Source organism: Castor canadensis, chromosome 5 (assembly GCF_047511655.1).
Source record: "Castor canadensis chromosome 5, mCasCan1.hap1v2, whole genome shotgun sequence".
NCBI classification, from domain to species: domain Eukaryota; kingdom Metazoa; phylum Chordata; class Mammalia; order Rodentia; family Castoridae; genus Castor; species Castor canadensis.
The window spans coordinates 83111662-83129958 of NC_133390.1; the positions used below are offsets into that span (position 1 = coordinate 83111662).

Consider the following 18297-nt stretch of genomic DNA (forward strand, 5'->3'; position numbering starts at 1 on the left):
TCTGCTGGCTTCAGCCTCCTGCCATCACTCTTTTAAAGCAAATAAGGAGACCATTAGCCCAATGTTGTTTCTGTAACTGGAGCTCTTATGTAAGCAAACCAAAATCCCAGGTGAATGCAAACAGTGAACTGAAACTAGAGACGACTTTACCAATCATAAACCACCTACTAACTTCCACCTTGGGTCTTTGCACTCCAGTAAGTCAAACATGCTTTCTTTATCTTACTACCACTTAGCCCTTAAACATTCACTGCCCACTCTGCTTCAATGGAGTTCAGTGACCTCTTCTAGTTCTGAGAATTGCCTAATTCATAAATCATACTTTGCTCGAATAAACTCTGTTACATTCATTTTTCTGAAGTCTTTCCTTTAACACTTCCATCCTCTTTCTCTCCTTGAGCTGTGATCAGTCCTTAGTTTGCATACTGCTCCCCTCTACTCTTATAAAACATTACCACCCCAAGGCCCTCCTCAGTGCACTACTGCCCACTGCAGTGGGCAAGCACAGAGCACCAAGTCATAGAAAAACTAACAGTTCGACCATTACATCCAGACCATGGTGGCACAATTGCTTGCTTACAAGTGACAGGGACTTTTGAATGCAGCTCATTACATTCACAAATAGTTGTGAGTTTGGACTTCTAAAATGTCGATCCCCTAAGGTCTAGTTCCAGAATTAGTGAGCTTCTAAAAGATGAATATCCTTGCACAGTAAGGTAGCTTTTCAATGCATTTATAGCGTAATACTAATAGCTAACATTGAGTGCCCACTATGAGCCACACCGTACAGGCAGGAAATCACAATACAGTGTTTCCAAAACCTGCCAGATGCCTGATACATCCACTGCTCCCAGCCCTTCCCCAGCTGAACTCAATTACAATCAGAAAAAGAGCCTGGGAACGCCTCTTGAACAAGAGATCCAGGTGATTCTTAGGCTCAAATTGGGAATCAACAGTATATAGTGGTTAAGGCGTGACATACCTGCTCTATAGCCTGATCCCATCATTTATTTGCTACATGACCTCAGGCAACTTAACCTTTCTGAAATTCAGTTATGTGTCTGTGATTTCAACATGACAACAGCATCTACTTATAGGGTAATAAGTTACTTTATAAATATTTATTCAGAAGAATAGATGAAAGTATAGTCATAAGCCACTTTACACAATACCTGACACATGAAAAGCTCTCAACAGAATTGTTGTAATCCCTAATCCTAATGACTTAGCAAAACAATACCCCTACTATTTTGCTCAGTGCCACACAATTAGCAATTAAAGTGACTAAGATGAGGCTGTAAAAACTCAGACCTGACCATCACCAACGCACCAAGTGCCTACATCCAGCAGCTTCTCATAAGCTTAGCAACAGGGAAAGAAGGAATTAAATGAGCAGGAGGCCCAGTGGCATTCAATGACCTATACAAGCAGGCCTTGGCTCCAAACTCATGTTCCCTCATCTCATGTTGCATGCTCAGGAGCTGCTGTTTAGGGAGGAGCTCCAGCCAGCAAGATGCCCTGAGCACGGCAGGAAGAAAGGAAAGTGCCTTGGACTTCCTCCAGCTTCAGCTTCTACCCTGTCCTCCACAGCCCTCCACCCCCCATTTCCTTTTGGGACCATCCAGAACCCCTGCTCTTTCCCCTGTTCTTCCCTGTCCCTCTCCTGGGAGGCAGGCCAGACGCAGAGTTTGTCCTGGAGGACAGGAACACCTCTGCTTCACTCCCCAATTACAAGGCCTCCCACTGTCTCTTTACCTCTCTGGGACCCTCTCTCAATCTGTTGTGAGCTCATTTGCATAGTGGTCTTGCACAGTACCTGGACTACTGGTCAAATCACTTCTCCTTTCTCTGAATAATCCCTGACATAGTATTTGGGTTAAAGTAGTCCACCTTGACTCACATTTGAGTCAATGAGCTCATTCATTTATTCCACAACTCCAAATACAGAAATACGTAGTGCCCATCCACTTCTACTGAATCCTCAGCGAAAGAAAAAGCAACTGATGAGTGTAAAACTGTGTGAGGCATTAAGAACTAGTGGCACAGTGATACCACTGCTAGATTCCTCTGCTAGAAAAAGTCAGAAAAGGTAAAGGTCACTACAGATTTTTCTTTCTTCCTGTTTTGTTTTGTTCTGTTTTGCAGTACTGAAGATTGAATGCAGGACCTCATGTTTTCTAGGCAAATGCTGTACCATTTGGCTCTTTTATTTTGTTTTTGAGATAGGATCTGGGTAACTTTACCTGGGCTGGCCTCAAACTCTCGATCCTCCTGTCTCCACCTCCTAAGTAGCTGGGATTATAGTAGTGTAACACCAGATCCAACTCCAGGTTTTGAAGAATGAACAGTTTACCAGGCAGAGTAAGGCAAACCTAATAGAGAAAACAGCAGTGCAGACTCGGTTATGAAAGTCGACCTCTTTTTGCTTAGGGATGGTGAGAAACTGAGTAATGGGATGTTTGCTACAGACATAACTCTTGCTAGTCCCAATCTAACCTGCAAGAAACTGGGACTGGTGCAGGTTGTCTAAGCAAGCAGATGACATTATTACACTATTTTTCCAACTCCACGACACAAAAAAAGGACCTTTGATGGAACAAGAAGAGGTGAAAAGGGGCCATTTCATTTGATAGAGAACAAGGTGCCAGGCACCATCTTCCCACTCTTCATCCCACTACCCTGGCACCACTAATGTTGATATCTGGTCAAGTTCTAGCCAGAATACAAAGTTTAGACATGAGGACAATGATGAGAGGCAGAAGAGCTGGAAACAACTGCAAAGAAAAACTGAGAAATACTATGTTGTATCACGTGGTGTACAATGTTCTGAAAGGATTGTGAGCATCCAGCTATATAAACCTCGGTTCAAATCTCAGCTCTGACCTTTGCTACCTGCATGACCTTGGGTAATTCCTCAAGCTCTCTGAGGCTGTTTTTTCATTCACTGAAGGGATAACAAGCCCCACACCGCACATAGGCCTGTTTGTCAGATTAAAGCTAACTTACTTTAAGTACCAAGACAGTATACATGGCAAGGAACTATTGTTGCCAGACTGATTATTACTGTCTTCATTTTTATCTTGGTGGGGACTTCCGACTAAAAGCCTTCAGAGACAATGGGCCCCACTGAAGCACCAGGATGGTCAGCCACCCAGGGATGCTCAGGGCTGCTGTGTTTCTAGGTGAGACTGATCAGGCCCTTCCCAGTGCTTTCTGACTTCTTGGCTGTTTGCATTTTCTGTGGGATCACATTCCCCCCTGACCCAGTGGGCCTGGGAGAGCTGTGGGCCTTGTAGCTCCTGGCTTTCCAGAGGTCTCACATGACAACCTGGCAGGGAGCAGCTGTTCCCAGCAAGGGCATTAATAATACAGGCCTTTTTCCGAAAACTCTGGCAAACAGTCTAAGATGACAAGTGAAAACACTGGGTAGGAATTCTCACTGGGACATAGAGCAGAGGAGGCCAAAATAACTCACCTTTATCAGGGCTAACTCATAGGAGTGGCTCAAGAGTTCTGCTGGGGGTGGTGGATGAAGGAAATCACTGGTGATAAAGCAGGGGACAGAGACACGGTCACAGGCCTGGCAGCACGAACCACCTATGGGGCTTCAGGGGGAACACTGCCAAGGCCAGGAACAGAGAGAAGTCCATGTGACTTGTTGGTCCAGGGGTGTATAAGCCATGAATTTCCACAGCAGCCACTGCAGGCAGCTGAAACACACTCCAGCAGTTCTCCCGCCTTTAAAGTTTCTTTTAATAATTATTACTTTTTATTTGGCAGTACTAGGGTTTGAATTTAAGGCCTCAAGTTTGCTAAACAGGTGCTCTACCACTTGAGTCACAACCCTAATTAAATGAAATGAATGCAAAGTCCCCTGAAATAATGTTGGTAGTAGCAGGCACTCAATAATGGACTTCTCAGAATTAGACCTCAATCCTCAGACACAGATCAGACCATGACTATCCACACTGTATAACCATATAGAGGTAAAGAGAAAGGATGTAAAAAACAACTGAAGAGGATGAATCAAAGGAAAGCAAAGGTCATACCTTCCTCTTTGGCCTTGGACTAGTCAGGTATTTCTCTGGGCTTCAGAATTCTCTATGGTAACAGGGGGGTGGAAGATTTGATCTAAGGTCTTCAAACTATGGTCCAGGAGCCCTGGTGAGTCTCTGGGGCCGGAGGACTGTCTTGAGTGGGGAGGAGGGAGATGACTCTGTGCAGCTTCCAAAGAGAGACTTTCTTCTGCAGAAACAGTTCCACACTGGGACCTCAGGCCTTTGCAAACTGATGCTTTCTCCAAGGTCACCGGTGTCCTCCCAACCTACCAACATCCCTGATGGCCAGGACTAGGGTGAAGAAAAGGAAGTGGTAGGTATGCAAAATTTAAGAAGGTGCTCAGTCTTAGAGCTGTGCAAGTACAGAGTTGGTGCCTGAGTGTGGCACCCAGCTTGCTTTGCCCTCATCCCAACCCTGAGCCCCAGGCCCCAGGCCTCCCCAGGCCCAGTGTCACTCACATCTGTAATACAGGCACCACCAGTCACCATTATGGAAACCTCTCTGTGCTGCCACCTCAGGCACTGCCTCTTATGGGAACAGGGTTCCCCTTCAGCCTGTCTTCTCCCTTTCCTTCGGGCTACAGAAGAACAGGAGAGAAGTGGATGAAAGGGAAAAGACAACCAGGCAAGGAGAGACAGGATGTGGGGAAGCTGCAGGGTTTGTCTAAGGACAGGCAGAATTTGAGGGATTGGCAGAGTGCCACAGCAAATGGACAGGGTAGGTATGGACCCTGGCACAGTAGGGGTGGAAACAGAGGGAAGACTGATTCCCCTCATCTGGCGGAACTTTTCTCTCCCATTCACTTTTTTGCCCGGATGTCCTTGCCCAAGTTGGGTCCATATCACCTAATGTTAGGATCCCTTACAACAGCTCCTAACCCACCCCTGCATCTCATCTCTCCCCTCACACAGCACAAAGCATCTCCTCAAGTTCAGCTGAATAATCAAGCCCTCCTCAGAGACTTAAAACAGCAACTTCCATGTTCACTCCATTGAGTCCAAATTCCTCAGTCTAGCAGATGAGACTGTACTACCACTTCACTCCCCCAGCCTCCAAGCAACACCCCACTGTACTTGTATTTATCCCTAAATTCTAGGCTACCTCATTCACCACTGTCCCCTGAATTCATCCCAGCCAGCTGCCCTAACTGGCTCATGTTCTTTTCCCCCTTCATGCATTCTCACCCCAATTCCACCTGCTAATTCTGGGCACCATACACAGCATGCTTAGTTTTCTTTCTTCCAAGACCTCATATCCAGACCTGCCAAGATCTACAGCTGCTTGCAGATGCCAGAAAGCACTCTTCTCTGTCTGCTGGGGTGATAATTCAGTGCAACACTAGAGGTAACAAAAGCAATGTCCTGGCCTGATCTGCAAGTGAGAGTCACAAGGTAGAAAAGAAACACCTGCCCTGCAGCTGCCAAGAGCCCCACACGTAAAGGTAAGGTACATTAAACACAATCTTCAGCCAGCCACAGGGAAGCAACCAGCAGCACCTATTTCTCTCTTTGTGCCCTTTTGCACCTGACCCAGCTGTGTGCTCCAGAGGGTGCTCAGTAAATACTAGTTAAGTAATAAGATCCTCCTATTGGAAGAACAGAAGTAATCCCATAAAAATATTTATCTTGTCTTTTGCATGCAAAGATGTCCCAACCAACAATAGCAATGTTCTGAAACTGGACTGTAGTTAATTAATGGTTGCACAATTCAGGAAATTTACTATAAAAAAAAATCACTGAATTGTTATCTTACTGTGGGCTCATTTTATGGAATATAAATTGTACTTCAATAAAGTTGTTTGTAAAATCTGTCTGTTGATCCAAATGACCATGGTGGCTCACCGTGTTCAACAGAGTAATAAACTGAGTCATGAGCACATCAAAAACAAATGGCAATAAGGAAAGATGACCCACACCTGTAAGGTGCAGCCTCTACACTTCCTCCCTGTCCCTGTGGGACCAGTGGCAGCTGTGAAAGGTTAGATATAAGCAACTTCTGGGTTGTTGGGGGAGACCCCTAGGTAGCCAAGCACTGGAGTAGTCTATAGTTAGGACATAGCATAGAGTGAACTGATTTTCCTGAACATAACACATGGACTTTGTCAGCTTCCTGAAGCTAAGGGCTCACATCCCAGGTCAAACCACTTCCTGAGGCAGCACCCTCCAGGCCCTCAGACTGTTTCCTGTATAGCAACGCCCACAATCCATGCTTTTTCTTTTCTTTTTTTGATTAAGTTATTATTTAACTAATATTTTTCTCTTTTTAGACCACATATTAGGTGAAGCCAAGGACTGTAGCTCATATCTTCACGGTGCCTAGCATAGAAACAAACACAGAGTAAGCATATTGTGCTCATTTACCAAGTTGATTGCTGAATAAGTGAATGGAATTCTTCACTGATTGACTGGGCTGAGGCACACACACCATTTCTTCCAGTGCAGTATGCCCCTGAAATTAGGCACTCATGCTGGGGAGTCCTGGAAGAGGAGGGGAGGCAAAGAACAAGTTGAATGAGCCAGTACTCACTAGGTCCCTTCACTACACCACCCCACTTGCCTTTCTAACAATTGATAAACCAGGTATTACTATTCGCCTCTTTACAGGTGAGGAAACTGAGTCTCTCCAACCAGAATCCAGAGCTGTCATAGTAGAAGACCCACACTCTTTTCCAGCCATCCCTGATGGACAAAGGTAGAATGGGGTGGGATGGGGGTCTCTACAGTACATAGTCAAGGTTACCTCTGTACAGGCAGGTGGTTGTGGAGCTGAGGGCAAGTGCAGTCATGTGCTGGCCCCCAGGGTCTGGGCCCCTGTGCCATCCTCCTCCAGGCTTTCCCCACAGTGTGTACAAACAAGCTGAGTGCACAGCAGGAAGCAGAACTGTATCATCACCATGGGAGTTCAGAGCCTGAGCACCACTCACATCTGGACAGTCAGTGCCATTGCAGGTCTCCAAGGAAGTCTTTGTTCTCCCTGGAAATGCATTCACTTCCTTCTACCTACCCCATTTTCCATCTCAACATCCCAAACTACTCCTGCTCTAGAAAAAGCTCACAGCAAATTCTCTTCTCTCACGTATTCCTAAGGGTGGACACAGCAAGGTGAATGCCACATGAGGTTTTCTTCCCCCCACTACCCACCCACCTTCTAGTACAGAGTATTCAGGTAGTATAGTGTAATGACTAAGAGGACAGATGTGGCTATCATACTACTGGGTTCCAATGTCAACCTACTAGCTAGCTAGATATCCACTCAATGTGCCTGTTTCTTCGTTTATAAAATGGAAATTTAAATAGTACCTAACTCTTAGGGTTGTTGTGGGATTAAATAAATTAACACATGTAAAACACTTGGCACCTGGTACATAAGATGTGCATAATCAATGTTAGCTACTATTATTTCTGAGTGCACTGAAGCTGCCTCCTATAAGCAGAAAGAGTAGAAGACGCTGAGTCCAGGTAAGGCATTAGGCCAGGCAGTTGCCCTTGGCACAGTCAGACCTGAAATCATTGAAAAAACAGTCCTCCTGGGCCAACTCCAGAGGTTTCTTCATCTCAGCTGCCAGAAAGTACAGATGTTGGCACACTGGCACCAGGGAGGAACAGGGCAGAGGGCACAATAAAAAGTCAGCATGTACAGGTTGTTTGCTCATCCCTAGAAAAATACATAGCTCTATGAAGCGTCTCTTCAGGACAATGAAAAAAGAGCTCCCATCACTAGTGGACTGTGTCAAAGAACAAGGAAGTCATACTTCCAGGGCAGCTCTGGACATGGTAGGAGGGGCTAATCAGCACTAGACCCTCTTGTTTCCCACACTGAAGGAGAACAGGCTGGGGTCTAGATTCAGACAGCCAGACCTGGGCGCAGAAAGATGGACACACAACTAGTCATTTAGGAAACATGAATTCAGACCATGGTGAGCTATCACTCACTACACAACTATTAACACAGCTAAATGCTGGTAGGGATGTGAAGGAAGGACCAGATTGCTGGTTAAGAACGAAAGATGGTATAGCCAGTCCACAAAATATATTGGCAGTTTGTTCAAAAATTAAATAATACATTTACCATAAAACCCACCAACTGTACTCCTGGGCACTGATCCCAGGAAAAAAACAGAAACAACCAAAATATCCTTCAAGAGGTAAAAAGTTAAAATGGGTACATTTGTACCATGGAACAGCATCAACAATGAAAAAGTAAATTATCTCTTGAATGGCATTATGTTGGCAAAAAAAAAAATCCCTTTCAATCAGTTATATGTTGTGTGATTCTATATAAAGAACTTTCTCAAAATAATAAAAATCATCAGGATGATACACAGGAAAGAGCCAATGCGATAATTAAGGCACAGCATGAAGGAGACATCTTTGTGGTGATGGAATAGTTCTGTATCTTGATTGAGATGGTTACTCAGAGAAAATGACAGAAATATACAAGCATATCCTACTAACTTCAGATTCCTGGTTTTCATATTGTACTATAATTATGTAAAATAAAGTTAATGGAAGAAACTAAATGAAGGATGAACCTGACCCCTCTATACTATCTTTGCAACTTTCTGTGAATCTGTAATTGCTTCAAAATAAAAAGTTGTTTTTAAAGAAAAGGTGCATAGCCAGTCAGTAGAGGAGCTAGGATTTAGTCCACATTCTTCTGCTTCTAAATCCCAAGGTTCCCACTAACTAAAATTATTCTTAGATTCACATGTACTACAACATTTCGTATCTCTGTGCCTTCATGCACACAAACCTCTACCTAAGCTGCCTTACACACTTGCGCACATGCCCACATACACACCAGCTAACTTCTAATTTCCTCTCAGACCCCACCTTCTCCTCCAGGAAACTTCCCACTTTAAGATTACTGCTCTTTTATCCTTTCTGGGCACAGTACTTATTTACCTAGATTATAATTTTTACTTTACTTATCTCTACCTCCTGCTACATACAAGTTAACAGAACTTCAGAAAATATTTACAAACAGATTGAGTAAAGGACTTCCCTGTAGAATATGTAAGGAGCTCTTGCAATTCAATCATAGAAGCCCCAATTTTTTTTAAAAGGTCAAAAGATCTGAATCAAAACTCAAAAAGGAGATGTTTGGATGGCAAACAAACACATGAAAAGAACCGAACGTCATTAATCTTTAGGAAAATTCAAATAACACAATGAGTATACCCACATATCTATAAGAATGGCTAAAATCAAAAAGATTCAGCATACCAAGTATTGGCATGGAAGTGGAACTGGAGACAAGATAAAAATGATACAACCACTCTAGTGACTGGCAGTTTCTTAAAGTGCTAATATATACTACTTGTAGGTATTTGACCAAAAGAAATAAATGCGTATGTCTTCACAAAAAATTTCTTTCACAAATGCTAAGTGGCTTTATGTTTTCCCGTTTTTAATTACCATTATTATTGTACTGGAGGTACATTATGACATTTACAAAAGTTCTCACAGTATATCATAGCTAAATTCACCCCCTCCATTCCCAAATTGGAAACAACCCAAGTATGTGTCAACAGATGAGTGGATAGATTGTGGTACAGTTTAGTAATAAAGAAGGAACCTCTGATACACACGACAACCTGGATTAACTTTAAATTCTAGAAAATGTAGACGAGTGTACAGTGATAGAAAGCAAACTGGCAGCTGCTGGAGGTGGAGGGAAGGAGACAGAAAAGGGCAGATGGGAGGGATAAGGCACAGAAGTAACTGGAGGGTTGACAATGGTTAGGTTCACTTATGTCATTGTGGGAATAGCTCCATGAGGGCACACACGCATCAGAACTCATCAGGTTGTGCAAGGTATGAGCTGGGGGGGGGGGTGGTTTATCAATTATTCCTAGGTAATAGTGCCAGAAAAATAGTGCCCCTTTAAGGGGAAAATTTTATATAAATTAATATTCATCTTTGCTCAAGGTAGGTTTCATTCAGCCCACCTGACACATGAGGAATCTGGGTCAGAAAGCTAAAGAAAGGAAGCAGTCATGGTCAAGTTAGGCTCAAGCCTGGGTCTACAGCCTTCAAAGCTGGGGCACTTTTCTCTGCATGGAATACGCCCACAATGGTAAATTTCCAGTCTGAAGTCACAAGTGACAACTCCTGAGCCTAAGCAAAACTCTAAGGAGGATCTGAAAGAAGCCAGGCAAGGGACTGGGGCCACAGGAGATCCTCTAGGCACTGAAATGACACCCTTCCCCTCGTAGGTTGTTATTGCCTCAAATGCCTCCAACAGTGATGCCCACTAGAGCAGACAGGCTGAGGCAGGAAGAGTCTGTGCTCACTCCCAGAACAACCTTCCCTCTTTAGCCAAAGTGATTTGGTGCCATGGACCCTGAGCAGTCACAAGTTCCACTTGTGCTGTAAACAACACCCTTCGCCTTTCTGGGCCTGCACTTCCTCAGAGGAAGGAGGTGAAACCTGACAAGAAAGCTTTCCAAGGAAGCATCTCAGCCCTATCTCTCATCTTCTGCGTGCCCTGCATCTGCCATGGAACAGGTACCACCAGTAAAAAAGAGTCCTGATTGTGTATGGAACTGCACTCAGCAACTCCATCAGTCTAGTTCCAGAGCAGACCACCCACCTCCACCTAGCACTGCCTTCCCGGATCACTCCCTGGCCACACTGCCTCCTCCTCAGAGGCTACCCCTCCTCTACAAGGAGTGCTGCTCTGAGTTCCAGTTCACAGGCTGAGCATTTAAAACTCGGTGCACAGGGATCTGGGCACCCTGAGACACACAGCAACCTGGTACATAATTTCTCCCTCTAGGGTTATTGAAGGACAATAACACCAGGAGGCGCCAGGAGGAATGGGAAGGAGAACATATGTCCTAGACAATCTCAATGCAGGGAAGCTCCTCCCCTTGTCTCTTGTCAGGTCTGTATGTCCAATGCTAGGCCAGGATTTCTTGCCCAAACAAGCTAAGATATCTGGCTGGGCACACAGTAGGCACTCAGTAAGTATCCACGGAACAGAATTAAATCCCTCCTGCCAGATGCTCTTTTCCAGCCATGGTTGAAAACCACACATCCATCTCAGTGAGTCCCCCTGGAAAGAGCTCTCAGACTGAGCAGCTCCTGCTTCTAACTTGCTGGGGCCATCTGCACTGCACTTCACCTCCTGGAGCATCAAATGAGTAAGAGGACTAAGCTTATAGTACTCTGTGGAGGCTCTCTACTCTGATGCTATCTTATACTAGAAGGAAGAGCCCTTGAGATTTGAAAGAACAGTGCAGGATTTTGTCAAACTCCAACCACTTTGGGCTGCAGCTGTTCACAAGGCTTCAGAGATAGAACGATGTTCCCAGAGGGAAGGAGCTGCCTATTGAAACTGGATTAGGAACTCCTGTGTGGGCGCCTACTCACTGTGAAAGGCACTCACTAGCTTTGAGAAGCTGAGGAAGTCACAGACAGGCTTACTTACATCTCTGTTGCTTCTGAGCTACAAAATCTTGGACAAGTCTCTTTCCATCTCTGAAACTCAATCTCCATATCTGAGACACAGGATAGATACCTGGGTAGATCATTTCAGAGTTAAAAGAGATCATGTAGACAGAGCACAAAACACATGCCTGGAATCTTCATAAATTCAATTCAAGCCCTTCCCTCCCTATTTCATAAATATACTTGAAGTGTTTTTAGCTGGTTTCACTGAGCTGGAAAGTCAAGCCCCTGATGAGGAAAGAGGCTTAATTCCAAGAAAGTTAAAGGGCACTTCATCAAATGACCTAGAACCTAGAACTGTGGTTACAGATACTGAGGAAGGGCTGGGAGGGGTGGAGCACCTGAAGACCATCCACCATGTCCCCTTGTTGGTTATATACAAAGGCTCAGTGGTCAGGTGGCCTCAGAGCAGACCCTTCCCCACAGCCTGGGCTCCTTTCCCCCCACCTATGAGCACATACCCTTACCTCAGGCTCTTTACCCACTAGCTGCTATATGACCTGGCTTCTCAAAAAGAGCATGTGGGGCCAGAAACCCTTTACAGTCCTCTCCGCCTTTCTAATTTTCTGAACCTATAATTCCACGAAGATAAACTGGTGCTTAATTGATACCCCACCCTCTCCCTGTCTCTTCCTTCAGGACACACACAGACGGTACAGAAAGGAACCAGAAGATTCAGAAAATAGAGGGAGAAAGGCAGAGGTTGGGACTCCATTATGTTAATTTAATTAGTTCTAATCTGCTGCGACAGCAAGGCCCAGAATAAAGAGGCTTTTGTTGAAATTTCACATTTGGCAGGAAGTCCCCTCCCCGCCCCGCCCTGCTCCAGTAGAGATTATGAGTCAAAAGCTGTGATTGCAGTGCTGGCTCTCACATCCAGGACTGCTAAGGCTTCCTTTTCACACTTCTCTGACCAAGTTCTTGACTTTTCCAGGAAGGAAATGTGCCCCAGATGTTGGCCAGTAAATGAAGAGTTTTTATCTGCCTTTATGAAAAGATGTCAATAATTCACAGACCCCCCACGGAGTAAGACTCAAAGGCGGAAGTGCAGCCAACTTCTCACCATCAATAAACATCTCCCAGTCAACCTAACCCCCTCCCTATGTGGGCACAAAGCCTTATAGTATGCAAGACATTTCACTTTCATTATCTTTGGGACCTTCACAGCTGTCTTAGGAGGTGATGAGGACAGAAATCTCCCTCGTTCTCATAGATGTGGCTACTGTGTACCTACTGTACACAGGTGAGGAACAGAAGGGGCGCACAGGAGAGGTGGCTTGCCTGTGCCTCATGGCCTGTGGATGGTAGTGTAGGCACAGCACCCAGTGGGCTGCTCTGCTAATATAATCAGAATCTCCAAAACAAAAGAGCCCTGCTCTGAGACATTTGCCAATTTCCACGGCATAACTTTTCCCACCATGGTCAATTCCAAGCCACCAACATTTTAAAAAATAATTTTATAACAAATTTGCAAAATTCCTGAATAATTATAAATGGGCTCTAGAGAGTTTCCAGACTAGAGACAAGTTCTCCCGGCTCTTCACTGAAGGCTTTTTCTATTGCACCTCTCTGCCACCCTACAGAAGGAATCAGCATCCTTCAGTTCAAGAGTCACCTTAGGACTGTAGCTCAATGGTAGAGCATTTGCTTTGTATGCCAGAGACTCTTTGTTCCATTTCAGCACTGCCAAAATTTGAGAGATTGAGAGAAAGAAAGAAATTACCTGGATGACTGGTGACAGAGGTAGGATTTCAGATGATGTATTATTTTCTTCCATGTCACTATTTTTCCAAATGTCCTGTGAGCACATATTACCTTCATAACCAGAATATATACAGGTAATTAAAATCATTTTAACAGGCTTGCTGGAATGATTTGCAATCACCTTTCTGAATAATTTCTGTCACTCTGTCTCCCCTCAGTTAGGGTGTATGTGTGTATGTATCTGTGTGTGTGTGTGTGTGTGTGTGTGCATGCACACATGCACTTGAGTGTATGTTTCCTAAGAGGTTAACTTTCCTTTCAGAACACAGCAGGTGCACTTAGACATGCACCTGAATCAGTGCCTTCTTACCTGAAGGAAAAATTCATTACCTTTGGAGTTCAAATTTCATCAGTAATCCAGAAATCAAGATTCCAGAAGACCTGCTCTAGCAAATCAAAAGCTTCTTTGGCCATCAAATCACCTTGCCTCTGGGTGGGCTTGGGTGAAAGCAGTTGGCTTGACTGAACCATAAACACTTGTTACTGCTTTCCTGAGCCTTAGAACAGAGTTTCCATCTCATTCCCCCAAAAAGGCGTTCTAAAATCCTCTCACTTCCGAAGCGAGATTCAGGGCTCTTACCTCAGCGTCAAGATGGAGCCAGGCACCTGGGCTCAAGACAGGCTCAGGGAGGCAAGTGCATTTTAGCTGGGCTCCATGACACCCTCCGCTTCTCTCTGGGCTGCTCACTGCAGAGCTCAGCAGGATTGACGCTACCCCTGCCTGCAGGGAAGTAAACAGTAAAGTTGTGGGCTGAGCACCAGAAGCACATATGTGAATACACGCAGGAGAGTAAGAACCCTTGCTCCTCCCACCCTTGCTCCTCCCAGCCCTGATCACTGGTCACTTTAGAGTCCTTTTCAGAACAACAGCCTTTGACTGAATTAGTCAGTCTTCTTCCCAAGGCCTAAACGGGTCATCTGTTCACGCACACCAGCCTTTCTGGGGCTGCACATCTCAGAATGAGCTGCAGATTAAGCAAAGCAAATTCTACTACAGTCATTGATCCTAATGCTACTCCACATTTGTGGTAAAAAGAAGAAAGGTAAGAAGTCAGCAAACCCAGCCCAGCCCAAGTCTTGTGTTTAGGTAAGGCTTGCAAACTTGCTGATTTCACTAAACCCGTTCACAGTCTCCCTTTGACCTAGAGTATAATGTTCACGCTGTTACTAGCAAGAATGCGGTTTCTCATGCATTTTGGAAGTATTTTTAATGGAATTCAAATTTTCAAGCCATATATTATTATTAGCTGAGTGAATACTGTTTGTTTTTAAAGTAATTATTGTTTTTCCTTGTGCAAAAGAAATGTATGTTCCATTTATACATTTGAAAATAATATAATTTAAGTAAGAAGAATGAAAAGTTACCTACTCTTTCACCTTCTAATTGAATATAACAGGAATATGTACAGCTCCAAGAATAATCACAAAATGAACACATTCATGTAATTTGACTAACCACTACCAGAAAAAGAACATTATTACTGACCCCAAACCTACCTCTGCTCCAATCCCTGCCACGACCCCCTTCATCAAAAGTAACCACAATTTTGACTTCTAAAACAAATGCTGGCCATGCCTCCTTGTCAATTTCACATAGGTAGAACCTTAGTATTTGTTCTGTTGGCTTTGACTGATTTGTCAATAAGATTCATTTACAAGATTACATGTAGCTGAATTTAATTATTGCTGTTACCCATTCTTGCTCTACCTAAGAAAACTACAAATAACATATTCTTCCTGATTTTTCTTATCTAGGTTTTTACTTTCACCTCAATCACAGCTATGAAGGAGACAGAGAAGGATCAGGTTCAAGGCCAGCCCAGAAAAAAACCCTCAAAACCCTATTCTGAAAAATAACTAAAGCAAAAATAGCTGCAGATATAGCTCAAATAGTAGAGCTCTTGCCTAGCAAGCACAAGACCTTGAATTCAAACTCCAATACCATTAAAAAAAAAAAAGACATTAAAAAGCTAGGTATGGCTTAGTGTATGTCATTAAGTAGGCTCTAGCAATGTCATTTTAGTGGCTACATAATATATATGTACCTCAATCCCTGTGATCCTCATCTGGTAACCTACACAGGGGTAATATAAATTGTATACAACACCCAAGTCTGGACATTGAAGTCATCACCTACTCTTTTTGTACTAATTAAAAATAGTGCTGGAAAATATATCTTTTGGGGTAACCCGTGATTCCTTCCTTAAGCCACAGTCTTAGAAATCAAATTGCTGGGTAGAAGAATTTCCAAATTTCTCAGGTTTTGAATAGTTGTGGCCTGCTACCACCAAGACCACTGGACCACAGGAACTCCTCCCGGCAATAGAGAAATGTGTGCATTCCTCCAGTGCTGCTCTCCCCCTAACCCACATCCTCACTCACCAAATGTGACATTTCTAGTAGAAATGAGTGTGGAGTTCCAGAAATCTGACTTGTCTTTTTTCATGCTCAAACTCAGCTTAGCTCCAGTCGAAGACAAGATCTGTGATGGTAAAAATGACCTCCCATTAAGACTGGAGAGAGAGTGCCTGAGAAAGAATTCAGGAAGGAGGAAAACCTAAGAACCCCACTGAGCTGGGCTGATGGGAATGGCTCAAGTGGTAGAGTGCCTGCCTAGCAAGCATGAGGTCCTAAGTTCAAATGCCAGTACTGAGAGAAAACAAAACAAAACACTGAGGGACAGAGGAGTGGTGGAGATAGGTACCCAGGAGAAAGAAAGTTTTGAGACAAAGAAAAGCAAAAGCTATCCCGTGAGAAGACTGAGGCTGATGGGAACTAAGATAAAACTGAAGGTAACAGTGCCATTGGAGGGAGTGCAAATGCCAAGGCCTGGAAAAGATTCAGAGTAGAGCTGAGCAAAGGCATCAGGTGAGATGAAGAAGAAAAAGTTGCTTGAGGTCCTGGGCAATTTGCTTCTGTCTATAATTAATATCAACAAAACACCAGGAGCAAGCCACTGTGGGGACAGGAGAGCATCCAGGAGAGAGCTCTGTGTGCACACACAGGCAGCTGGTAACAAGCAGAAAGCCTGCAGGTGAGGAGCCTTCCCTGGAACTGGAACAGGAGCTCCTGAGGACCACAGTTAGAGGTTCCTGTGGGCTGCTGACTCACCTCCTCTAGGAAGGAAGACCCCTGCTCCATCTCTCCTTAGTAAGCCTATATCCCTCCTTTCACTCTAGGCCAAACCTTCAGTGAGAAATGGATAATTTATCAGGTAATCTGTCTAAACATGGATTTCTGAGGTCCTGTGCCAGTCCCCTGGCCCTTCCTAACTGACCTTCCCTGTACATCCTACACTCCAGCCACAGCAACTGGCAGAATGTGAGAGAATGTGGGGCTCCCTGAGTGCTTTCCAGGTTTGTTGGAAAATGGCATAATGACCTCCAATATTACTTAACTAAGTTACCCCGCCCTTACAACCCTCACATACCAGTGCCTGCCCAGATGCACAAAAAAAATAGAACTTTGATTTGAGGGCCATAAAATAAGGGAGCTGAACCAATCAGATAGTCTTGCAAAATTGCAACTATGAAAAAAAAAGAGTGGTGGTAGGCCCTGAAGTTAAAAGAAAAGTAATGGTATACACACTATGATAAACAAATGACACACACGATCAAGTGATGGGGCTGTAGGGCCCCTGTGGAAGGAGGGAAGCCGGCCTGCAAAAATGTCCAGGCAGAGGCCAGGAGAGGAAGACAGGAAACCATGCAGCTGCAGAGATGGTACAAGCATGGTGGCTCTAATAGCTGTAAGGCTCATCTGTTTTTACTTTTTATTCCTGTACATACGCCCTGAATCCCTTCAACAGTTTCCCCTTTTTGGTGAAATTTGGGTGAGTTTTTCTGCCCTTTGCAACCAAACTGCCCCATTTAAAACAGTCTCTCTGGGCCCTTAGTTTGCAGCAATTCTAAGCTCAGGGATCAGAACAGATGAACTGGACTTCTTTCCAGCTCTGTTCAGCACAACAAATGCAACTATAGGCCTAAGCCAAAAAGTCTGTGAAGCCCAGCTAGGAAAGCATTAACCCAGGCCTCAACTTCTCCAGCCTGTACATGAGCTCTGGCTGCTAAAGTATGAGGGTGCTGGGAGAGAGGCTGGAGGGACTTTCTTTCCTATGATCCAGCACGTAGCTGTGGGGCACATTTGTGGCTGGGTTTTTCATAGGCACAGCTACCTGAAAGGACCATCCAAGATTGCTAAAATGAAGTTGGGTGATTTATTTCCAATCTAAATTCTAAAGATTTTTCTACTAAGTAGATTATACATAAACTTCTCCTGACACCCTGCTCCATATTACACATTCAGCTGATCACAGGTCCCCCCTGATCTCCTGTGACTCTTCATCCCCAAGCCTCCTATATACTCATGTGCTTCCTTGCAGCTTTCACGTATCTCCCACTTAATTCTCATTCCCCACTGCAATCTGTTACTACCACCATGGTCCCCCAACCTCCTAATCCCATAAACTGGACATCTGGATTTAATTTCCCATCTTTCTTCCAAAGCCCAGTGACCAAGGTCTTATTCATTTCTGCCCTTGAACTCAGGACCTTGTCTCCTACTCTCACTGAACTGTCTACTACCTTCTGGCTCTGGCAGCAACTCTGCCAATCCCCTTTCCCTCTACCCTCAGACCCAGAAGCATCCCAAAGTTACTGAAGATGACTCTAGGGAAGAAAGCAACTAAAGGAACGTCTGTAGGGGCCTCATTAACCCCCTCTTGCCACCAGCAAGTGTTTCCTTGCTGAATTTCCAGAGCACATCAAGAACCAAAGAACCCAAGAAGTTCACATCCCAGACCCACAAAGCAGGACAATGTTCATGGGCTCTGTTTGGAGTCAGAGAGTGGATTGGCCTGTCACATGAGTAAGGCACTAGTCACATCCCTGTGATCAATGAGCAATTGCCCCCAGTCTCATCAGAGCCTTAAGGCAAAGGATAACCCTGTGAGCACTGGATCCACTGTTCCACATTATTAGGGATGTGAGCAATTGTTCTGATTATGATTGGATGTGGAAGC

At 44.4% G+C, this 18297-nt stretch overlaps 1 protein-coding gene across 5 annotated transcripts in view; it reads right to left on the minus strand.

Moving 5' to 3' along the window:
- The window catches only part of St6gal1 (ST6 beta-galactoside alpha-2,6-sialyltransferase 1), a 119885-nt gene that overhangs the window by 81290 nt on the left and 20298 nt on the right, over positions 1–18297 (minus strand). Inside the window, exons 1-5 of one of the 5 annotated variants that reach the window (XM_074073578.1) lie at positions 13237–13273; positions 11494–11583; positions 6420–6536; positions 4050–4349; positions 2244–2372 (exon numbers count right to left, since the gene is read on the minus strand). The gene's annotated coding sequence lies outside the window, so the exon portion shown is untranslated. Of the gene's footprint in view, positions 1–2243; positions 2373–4049; positions 4350–6419; positions 7009–11493; positions 11584–13236; positions 13329–13857; positions 13999–18297 lie in introns of those variants that run through there. The other 4 variants (XM_074073581.1, XM_020171334.2, XM_020171333.2 and 1 more) reach the window with 4 other exon arrangements.